The 9,445-nt window shown below is 42.8% G+C and overlaps 1 long non-coding RNA gene across 1 annotated transcript; it reads right to left on the reverse strand.

Moving 5' to 3' along the window:
- Positions 1-1,794: 1,794 nt before the first annotated feature.
- On the reverse strand, positions 1,795-3,332 carry LOC125760049 (uncharacterized). Its single transcript, XR_007417714.1, has 3 exons — positions 3,283-3,332; positions 2,752-2,824; positions 1,795-1,959 (listed from the first exon to the last, which is right to left on the reverse strand). It is a non-coding gene; the product is annotated as an uncharacterized LOC125760049 (long non-coding RNA).
- Positions 3,333-9,445: the final 6,113 nt, after the last annotated feature.

Raw genomic sequence — 9,445 nt, forward strand, 5'->3', positions numbered from 1 at the left:
TTGCCACATTCAAGACGTTATCACTACAGCTGTCATGCCGCCCTCGTGCAGGAGACTCCAGCTATACATTAGAACCGTGACTCCTGACACCAGTGCCCGGACGCCCAGCTCGTGGTACCCCTGATAACCACTACAACAAGGCCCACACCGCCATGCGCAATGTTGTGGAGTGGTGCAACGCTGTAAGCTTGTGCAGAGCTGCACAAGCATCATTGCTGCTTGTGCAGCTCTGCACGACATTGCGTTGCCGGCACATAAGCCTGTTCTCGAAGGGGACGATGACGACAGACGATGCTGAGCTGCTGCCAGCAGCAGCTGAGCTACCACCACCACAACAGGAGCCAGCAGCAGCGCAACTGTGTAGTGAACCTGTTTCGAGAACCACCGGGCCTGCATGCTTGAGCATCTGCGCAGAGTACGCCGCCGCCTGCAACGACCTCGGCAGCATTGTGTGGTGCGTGTTTGTCTTTGTTCATTGTGTTTGTCACTGGCATAAACAAAAGGCTGTTTTTTTTTACTACACTTCAAATGTTTGCTGCACATATCAACGAAACAGCATTCTCCTATCAATGAATAACCCCCGTGAATAGGTTGCCAAAAAATGTGAAGCTCACCCTGACTCACTCGTGAAATATATTTTGCTCTTGGGGCTCACTCAGACTCACCAAAATTTTCCTCAAGCGGATTCACTCGGACTCAGGCTCACTAAAATGTTTCACCCGGAATCGAACTCACCAATGTATTACTCACCCGGACTCACAGCTCGATCTGAATCTGGGTGAGTCGGCTCATGAGTTTGCCGACCTATGCCCCCTTGTCACACAACGCCATGCTGATGAAATACTTCGACCAGGTTGTAAAATATGGCGCTTCACACTAAGCACACGTGAGAGCTCAACTGTGAATGGCACATGGTGCCATTCGCAGCCAAAGTGGTAACCTGAAAAAGCTGTTTGAATCAGGACAGCAACATGCGGTAGCTTTAGTGCAACAAGAATCGTGCTCGTAAATGAAGTGAACAACATGGGTGGTGTCAGAATTGAAATTTTATTACAAGTATCACGAGCAATGCACATAAAAAGCAAAATAAATAAATATCCCTTAAATTTAATTGCCAAGGAAAAGAATATAAAAGTAGCTTCCTTTTAAAATATACAAATGGAGTTACTACAAAGTGCCTGCTGCTCCTCTGCAACAACACACGCGTCTCGCAGCACGAAAGTCATTGTATTACATGAAAACAAGGCACAGTCGAACCGGTATTAATCGAACTCGCTAAAAAAATGCAAGTTGTTGGTTGCTGATATGTCTTCCTCTATTATTGATTTCTGTTTGTACCCAATCCTATTGTCTAAACACTTCTAAGCAACAGAACACGTATTCGTCAACTATTTTTTGGTCTTGCAATATTTAGAAATTGTTGTGCAACCTAGACCGTTCACAAACGCATTTCTTTTTTTCTAGGATGTGTAAAAATCGATAGAAAACGTACAGTGTGCCACAATATTCTACACGTATACACTATAAACATAAAGATGCACTACAGTGCACTATGTGCATATACTACAAAATTGCTGAATGCATGACTGCTGAATTGCTGAATGCATGTACAATGAAACAGCACATCAGTGCTTCTGATATGCAGAAAAAGAAAATTAACTGAGAAAAAATTGCAGGGCACCATTGAAGCAAGCAAGCGTATCATAGCTCGTGATGTGAACAAAAATAAATCTACATGTATGTACAACTAGTCTTTACAAATCACTGTGCAGGTGGCTTTCGCTGCAATGAAGGCCCGGGCGAGGGTACCAACGCCTTGCAATTCGTGGACCACGTCACCGAGAAGCTGAACCTGGCGCAGCTTTCCAATGATGCCTGGCCCTGCCGCCTGGTGTTTGCGGCTAGTAACTCCAGCGCCTCGGCCTGCCGGTTGCCCCCATCTCGCAGCTGCGGCATGAGCTGGAAACCAAGAAATGTGTTGCCATTATCATCTATAAATTTCCTGCTACCGACTCTTCGCTGGAAGCTTCTGTTCGTGAAGAGTTCCAGTGTGTGCAACAATTTCCTCTGTGTTGAAAATCCACTGACCCAATGGCATCCATGAATGGTGCTTGGTTCACCGCACAACCAACGCACTTCGTTTGGACAGACCAAAGCGGTGCCGGAATTCATTTTCACTCATCTCATCAAACGCATCTCACACCTCTAACCACCTCTGCATGAGAAGCAACCAAACAGCCCTTTTCAGGGCTACACAATCGTTTGCCCGGCTTTACGCGATGACTGACACAATCTCCTTCCGAAACCCTAGCTGCTGCAGTATGCAAAACATACAGCAAGCAGGTGTAACACAGGTGCAAACATGTGCATTTGTGTATGATGGCTATGTGAAGAAGTTATATAACGAGCTTGCTTTTTGAACAGTATATTTAGCAATAGCACATTTTCAGTTTCACTTTTGAAGCAACTGACAAAATAGGGAAACATTTCAAGATGTTGAACATTTTTGCAATGCTACCTTTTTGCTACATTTCACCATAACTGCAAGGCAGGACACCTGTTTATTCCATCGGACAGTTATACATACAACTAACTAGCTCCTGCAACCGTTTGCCAAATTTTTTTCGTGCAGCTTTTTGTCTTTATGCCCACAGATGTCATCTCTTCACAAACATATGCCTGCACGCATGAGCATCACCTGTGAGCATGTAACACCATCTACAGTTAATCAAAAACATCAGCGAAACTTACGAGTTGGGGCACGGGGAAGATCCTGGGCCACATCCTCTTCAGCCACACCAGCAGCAGCTGGAGCAGGGCTCACCTGTTATAGTAAGAAGTTTCTTGATTGACACACTGAGTGCAATAAGAAGTATGGAGTGGAAGTGGACAATAGCAACGTTTTTTTAGAATGTTTCAACAGCGGCATGCTATGACACACAGACTTCGGAGAGAGGGGTGGAGGGGGGGGGGGGGGCAAGCCTACTGGCTACGCACCTCACTCGACTCGAGGGTCTGAGAAATGGGTTGTAACACGTAGGGTGCTCTAATGAGCTTCGAAATATAGTTCGCGGCTGTTCTTTCGTCATCACCGCAAATGTGGCTGTTTCGCATTCTGTTCTGGGCGGTGCAACGTGTTAGCACCTCAGCTAACGCGGCGGCCGGGTGATCCACTCGATATTGTTTGAAAAAGTAAAACTAACAGCGCGTAATGGCTCGAAGCAAATGAGCCCACTTGTTCGCAGCATACAAGTAACAATGATATTCTAAGCCAGTGCTTACCGATTCAGACCACCCGAACTCTGGGCCTCGCACACTCGTCTCTGTCGAGCTACGACACGGCCGCGGTAATCCGAAATCTGGCCGCCTCGGGTGCCGCTGTAAAGCACAAGCGGGACGTGTAAGATGACCGACCACAATACAATTGTGCTCGCACTCACCTCTGCTGCCCTCGGAGTTTGGCAAGACCCTGCTGCGAATAGTAGCGCTCATTCCTCCATTGGGCCTGCCACTGGGCTCTGGTGTTACGCGCAGGGAATTCTTCGTTCAAAAGCGCTACTAGCTCCTGCCACATGTCGTCCCGGTCCTCCCTTGTGAACGACGGCTCCAGCGGGCACGACAGCGTCGCGATCTTTCACAAAAGCCAGCAGAAGCTCCTTTTGACGATCCGACACCCGAGAACCAACGCAGACGTTGCGATGGGACGACATTTTGAAACTGCGTCAGCCGCTACTTTTCTCTTTTTTTTTTTTCGCGTGCGCAACACCATCTAGCGACGACGTCAAAAAAAAACTAACATTATTAAATATCATTACTCAAAGCTGTTGCTGTTTGAAAGAGCGTTTGAGCTTGAGAAGCAAAAACAATAATTTTCTGTAAAGTAATTATATTTATTAAAAGGCGAGAAACGCTTCACGGTCCCCGTGCCGACGTCACAGGATGCGCGTCTACTTCCGGAAAGCTTTCCGCTTCACGATTGGCTGTCCTCTTCCTCTCGGCGGTTCTAGGCGGGAGAGCTGCGCCTCCTCTCACTTTTGTGACGTAGGCACCGCAGAACGAACGCGAACGAACAGAGATCTCCGATCGCCCCCTTGTTCATGACCGAAAAATCTAGAAAGATGTAAATAAAATAAATAATAAAAATATTCGGTTCGAGTGAGAACCGAGCCGAGGCCGTCTGAGTTCTACCACAGAGCCACGCTAGTGCTTCAAAATGCCTCGGAAAAGAACACTATTTGAATATCATGTAGTGGAAGGAGCCCTCTAACGCATGTAATATTGCGTACCAGCAGCGTAGAATAGCGTCAAGCGTCAAAACATGTGAATTGCGCAATGCGTGGGTGTTTTAAAGACCCACCCATTACAAAGCACTCAGACACATTTAATCATCATCAGCTGCAAGAGCATCAACAAAGTGAGCAGCTGCGTAGGTTCGAGTGTTGCCTTACGAACGCCTAGTGGGCCCTTCACTGAATCACGTGGCCCAGATGGCATCCCCTCTGCCATACTAAAAGCTTATGGTGGTATATTTGTTCCTGTACTGACTACGATATTGAATAATTGTCTAGACACTTCCACACTTTCTAGTTCGTGGTAAACTGCTCGTGTTTTTCCAGTATTTAAGCCGGGCTCCGAAACTGATGTTTCAAATTATCGTCCGATTTCTCTATTATGTGCCACATCAAAGATCTTTGAGCTGGCTCTTCGCAACATAATGTCTCTTGGTGTTAAAAACCCATTGATTCCTAATCAACATGGTTTTCTCGCTGGCCGCTCAACTACCACAAATCTTACTAGTTTCATGACGCAGACCTCCACCCCTGTTTCTCAGAGAGAACTGGTTGACGTAGGCTACTGTGACCTGAGCAAGGCTTTTGACGTAGGCAGCCACTCACTGATTATGGTTAAACTTGCGCACTTTGATATTGACTCGTCGGATTGTGAATCTTCTGCAAAGCTATCTGATCAATAGATATTGTTATGTTGCCGTAAATGGCCAAACCTCTTCTTTGTATAAAGTGACTAGTGGGGTCCCGCAAGGGTCGGCTATTAGCCCACTCCCATTTTTAATTTGCATTAATGATGTTTCTTTTGCCATTCGTAATTCTTCTTTCCTCTTGTATGCAGATAACATCAAGGTATTTAAGGAAACTCATTCACTAACGACTGTCGCTCGCTGCAGTCAGATTTGTGTTTTTTTTTTTCGGAATGGTGCAACCGCAATTACCTTTTTCTTAATACCTCAAAGACAAAATTCATCTAGTGTGTCATTTACATACTCTTTCAATTCTGTGTCATTGTGGAAGGTTTATGAGATCATAGATCTTGATGGTTTTTCTTTTTTTTTTGATAGCATGTTAAACTTTTCTGCTCACGCTAAGCGTGTTGCTATGTTGGGCCTTCGTTCTCTCGGCTGTGTTTGCAGCATATCTCGACAATTCAGTTCTGCATGTAGCCCTCCACACATTGTACACCACAGTATGTCTTCCTCAACTTGAGTATGCGTCTGTCATCTGGAATGGCATTGCTTAATCCAGCAGTAACAACACTGAACGAGTCCAGAAAAAGTTCCTCGGCATATGTGGTCATCGCTTCGCTTTAAATGACTCTAGATCTCGTTCAAACACTCCTGGATTATTATCATTGCATTACTTTACTGCCGACGAAGTCGCGCTCATCTGTATTTCTTTACAAATTAGTTCACGGTATCATGTCCCGCCCTGTACTCTCACATGTGTTAATTTTCGGATTCCGCGTAAGTTAACCAGAGAGAATAGACCGTTTCATGCACCCGCTTGCTGCTTCCAACACGTTACCAGTCCACAGAATACAAAGTCTCTATAAAGTTAATTTTCTTGATCTTGACGTCTTTCAGTCCACAGTCATTGTTTTCATCCGAGCTTTGCACTGTCTTGAAATAGTTTTGCACAATCTTCCCCTCTCTGTCTTTCAGCCTGCTTCATCAAAGCTGTATATATGAAATATTATTTTTGATTCCCCTTCAATATTTTGTGTTGATTTCTTCTTGTCGATGCGTTTTTGCTCTTTTTATTTGTATTTTCCTAAGGAAACTGTCTGTATTTTATTGTTTATTTTTTATTGTTTTATTTGGCGTGCGCCTGCTCAAAGACCTTACGGTTGTTCCTGGACAGGTTAAATATTTCATTGATTGATTGATTGATTGATTGATTGATTGATTGATTGATTGATTGATTGATTGATTGATTGATTGATTGATTGATTGATTGGTATTATTGTTAGTAGTAGTAGTAGTAGTAGTAGTAGTAGTAGTAGTAGTAGTAGTAGTGGTAGTATTGCATTTCTTTGTGCCAAAGTGAGAAGTTTTGCATGTATGCTTTTTAACATAAGGGATTTGGTACCTCTCCCAGTGAAGAAAATGATAGTTCACGCGCTAGCATATAGTGTGCTGCGATATGCTATTACGATTTTCGCATTTTGCTCAGAGCGCTGGAGAATATGTATAGACGATTTACTTAAAATAATCTAAAAAGTGTTGCTTTTGGTAGTAGGTTACATTCCAACAATATATTGAACGAATTAGGATTTCGTATGTTCCAGGGATTGTTTACCAGAACTGCGACAAAACTGGTGTGATGCTTTCAAAGTGCCGTACGTTGCTCGTCGGCCGCTTAGAGAAAAAAACGCGTTTTAATGTACCACGGTCTTCTACCAGATATGGAGAAGCGTGCAGAAATGTATATATTACTTCAAATTTTTAATGAACTACCTCAAGAGTTTTTTTGCTGCTACTTCCAAAAAGCAGTTGAACTACTTATTCTCTGAATTGTGAAATTACTTTGGGAATGGACTACTTCTAGGTAATATATGCTCTTTGTCCCGTCTCTTTTCTTTTTTTTTATTTAATGCCTGTGAACAAGCATTTGTGTCAATTTTCGTCTGTTCGTTGGCAAAAATAAAGAAAAAAGTTATTTCGTGACCATGTAAACACATCGCTGTAACCGGCTCTGCGGGGCATAAAGTCACACAAGTCTTCGTAGACTTAGACAGGCCCGTTTCTGTGTACCATTTCTGCATGTGTACAATCAAGCATTATTATTATTATTATTATTATTATTATTATTATTATTATTATTATTATTATTATTATATTATTATTATTATTATTATTATTATTATTATTATTATTATCTCGTTTTTTGTTCTGAGTTTTATATGTTTATATCAGTAATGAGTGGCTGCTAAGGTAATAATTTCTTAGCCTATAATTTCACTCATCTAATTAATTTTCTAAATAAGGTACCGTCTGAATCATGGCCGATTCCCCGGGCTGGGTTGCGCCAAGTATTTCAGGAACAACCAACTAAAGAGCCCGCTTTAGGGTGCAGGCCAAGAATCGGCAAGCTGAGCTTTAGATGAAACTAATGCGTAATGATCATAATAAAACTCCAAACATATGTATTAGAGAATTTGCGAGTGTTATTTGATTGGCCAGAAAGGCGAGACCAACCGCTATCTTTTCAGAAGTGGATCGAATACTGATTGCAAGATTTACCGCGAGAAGTGCTTCTGGGACTGTAAATGATAACTTTTTTCAAGATAGAAATTGTAATCGTATGCATTCTGTTGCCCATATGAAGCCACTGACAACATCAAACACATGCGAACGCGATGAATTTTCTTTTATTCTATTAAGGCTAGCTATAAAAAATTTGGCACAGGCGAAATTGGTTTCATCTATATTCAATTTCACTTTATTTTAAGTGTTTTCTGAGGAAACGGCTGCTGAAGGCCGCAGTCGCCTGACAGATCGGGGTCTCTGCCCTCCTCAGCTCGCAACAAGGGCTTTACAAAAATAAATAAATAAATAAATAAATAAATAAATAAATAAATAAATAAATAAATAAATAAATAAGGGCGTTTGGAGTTTTGTATTTGGCAATAATAATTATCAATCACTCAATCAATCAATCAATCAATCAATGATTTATTAACGTGCCAGGAACAACCGTAGGTCTTTGTGCTGGCGCACGCAAAAAAAAACATAAAAATATAAACAATACAATACAGACAGTTTTCAGAAATAAAAAGAGAAAAAACACGTAGACAAGGAGAAATGACACACAAGGGGAGGAGTAAAATAAGACAACACGAGAAATATTGACGGGGCATAAAAAATTAGATTGCATATATACAACTATGTGGAAAGACTGAGAAGAAGGAAGACTTTGTACATTGTGCCACACTATGTCAAAACAGTGCAAAGCTCGGATAAAAACAATGATGTGGGCTATGAAAAACGTCAAGATCAAGAAAATAACATTATAGAGACTTTGTATTCTGTGAACGGTAGAGTGTTGGAAGAAGCAGGTGGGTACATGAACGGTCTGTTCTCTCTGGTTAACTTACGCGGATTCGAAAATTTACACAACTGAGAAGTACAGGGCAGGATATTTTACCGTGGACTAGCTTGTAAAGAAATAAGAGATCAGAGCGATTTCGTCGGCAGTGAAGTGATGGCAGTGATAATAATTCAGCAGTACTTAGTACATAATAATAATAATAATAATAATAATAATAATAATAATAATAATAATAATAATAATAAATAATAATAAATGTGGCTTTATGTGTGAAAACCACGATATGATCATGAGTGACGACACAGTGGAGGACTTTCGAACCAGTCTCCCAGCGAGGGTGTGTGCAGTGGATTCAACGTTCGACTCTACTCAACTCCGGAAATTTCGACCACACGGGAATCTTTAACGTGCGCAGCACAGAGGCTTCTAGCATTTCACACCATCAAAATGGGAATGCCACGGCCGGGATCGAATCCACGTCTTTCTGGTCAGCAGCCGAGCACCGTGACTACTATGGGGCACTTTCGAAATAGGCGCGGGCAATGTAACAGGCTCTATAACAAGGGAAATGACAACCACCCGTTTTACAGCGAAAGCTGTTATGAGATCATTTCACCGGCCGTTTTTGGCGCCGTAGTTGTCCGCCGCCGCCGCCGCCGCCGCCGGTGTCCGTAACCAGTATCGCTCGAAATAAGAAAAAAAAACTAAATAAGAAAATGCCAGGATGGGAACGAGGTGTTCGAACCTGGGCCCTCTGCGTGGAGCCCAGTATTCAACCTCTGAGCTATGCCGGTGCTTGAAACTGCTTCGCAAAAAGGCCTATACAGGCTTCATGTCGGGAAGGAACCACATTAGCATATGCAATATAGCGTGGTAGAAGAGTAAAATAAGCACCAAGCGTCGCACAACGCGAATTCTGTAACAGGCGTCACACAATGCGAATTGCGCAACGAGTAGGTTGTGAATGCTTCCAACCCATTACAAGGGATCTGCCATAATCTTCGTCCTCATCAGGCACAGCATCAACAAAGTGCCGCATAATGCCTTACATGCGTTTAGCAGTTCCCACAGCTCTCCGTAGAATGACGAAAATGGCACAGTGC

Source organism: Rhipicephalus sanguineus, chromosome 10 (assembly GCF_013339695.2).
Source record: "Rhipicephalus sanguineus isolate Rsan-2018 chromosome 10, BIME_Rsan_1.4, whole genome shotgun sequence".
Classification (NCBI taxonomy): Eukaryota; Metazoa; Arthropoda; class Arachnida; order Ixodida; family Ixodidae; genus Rhipicephalus; species Rhipicephalus sanguineus.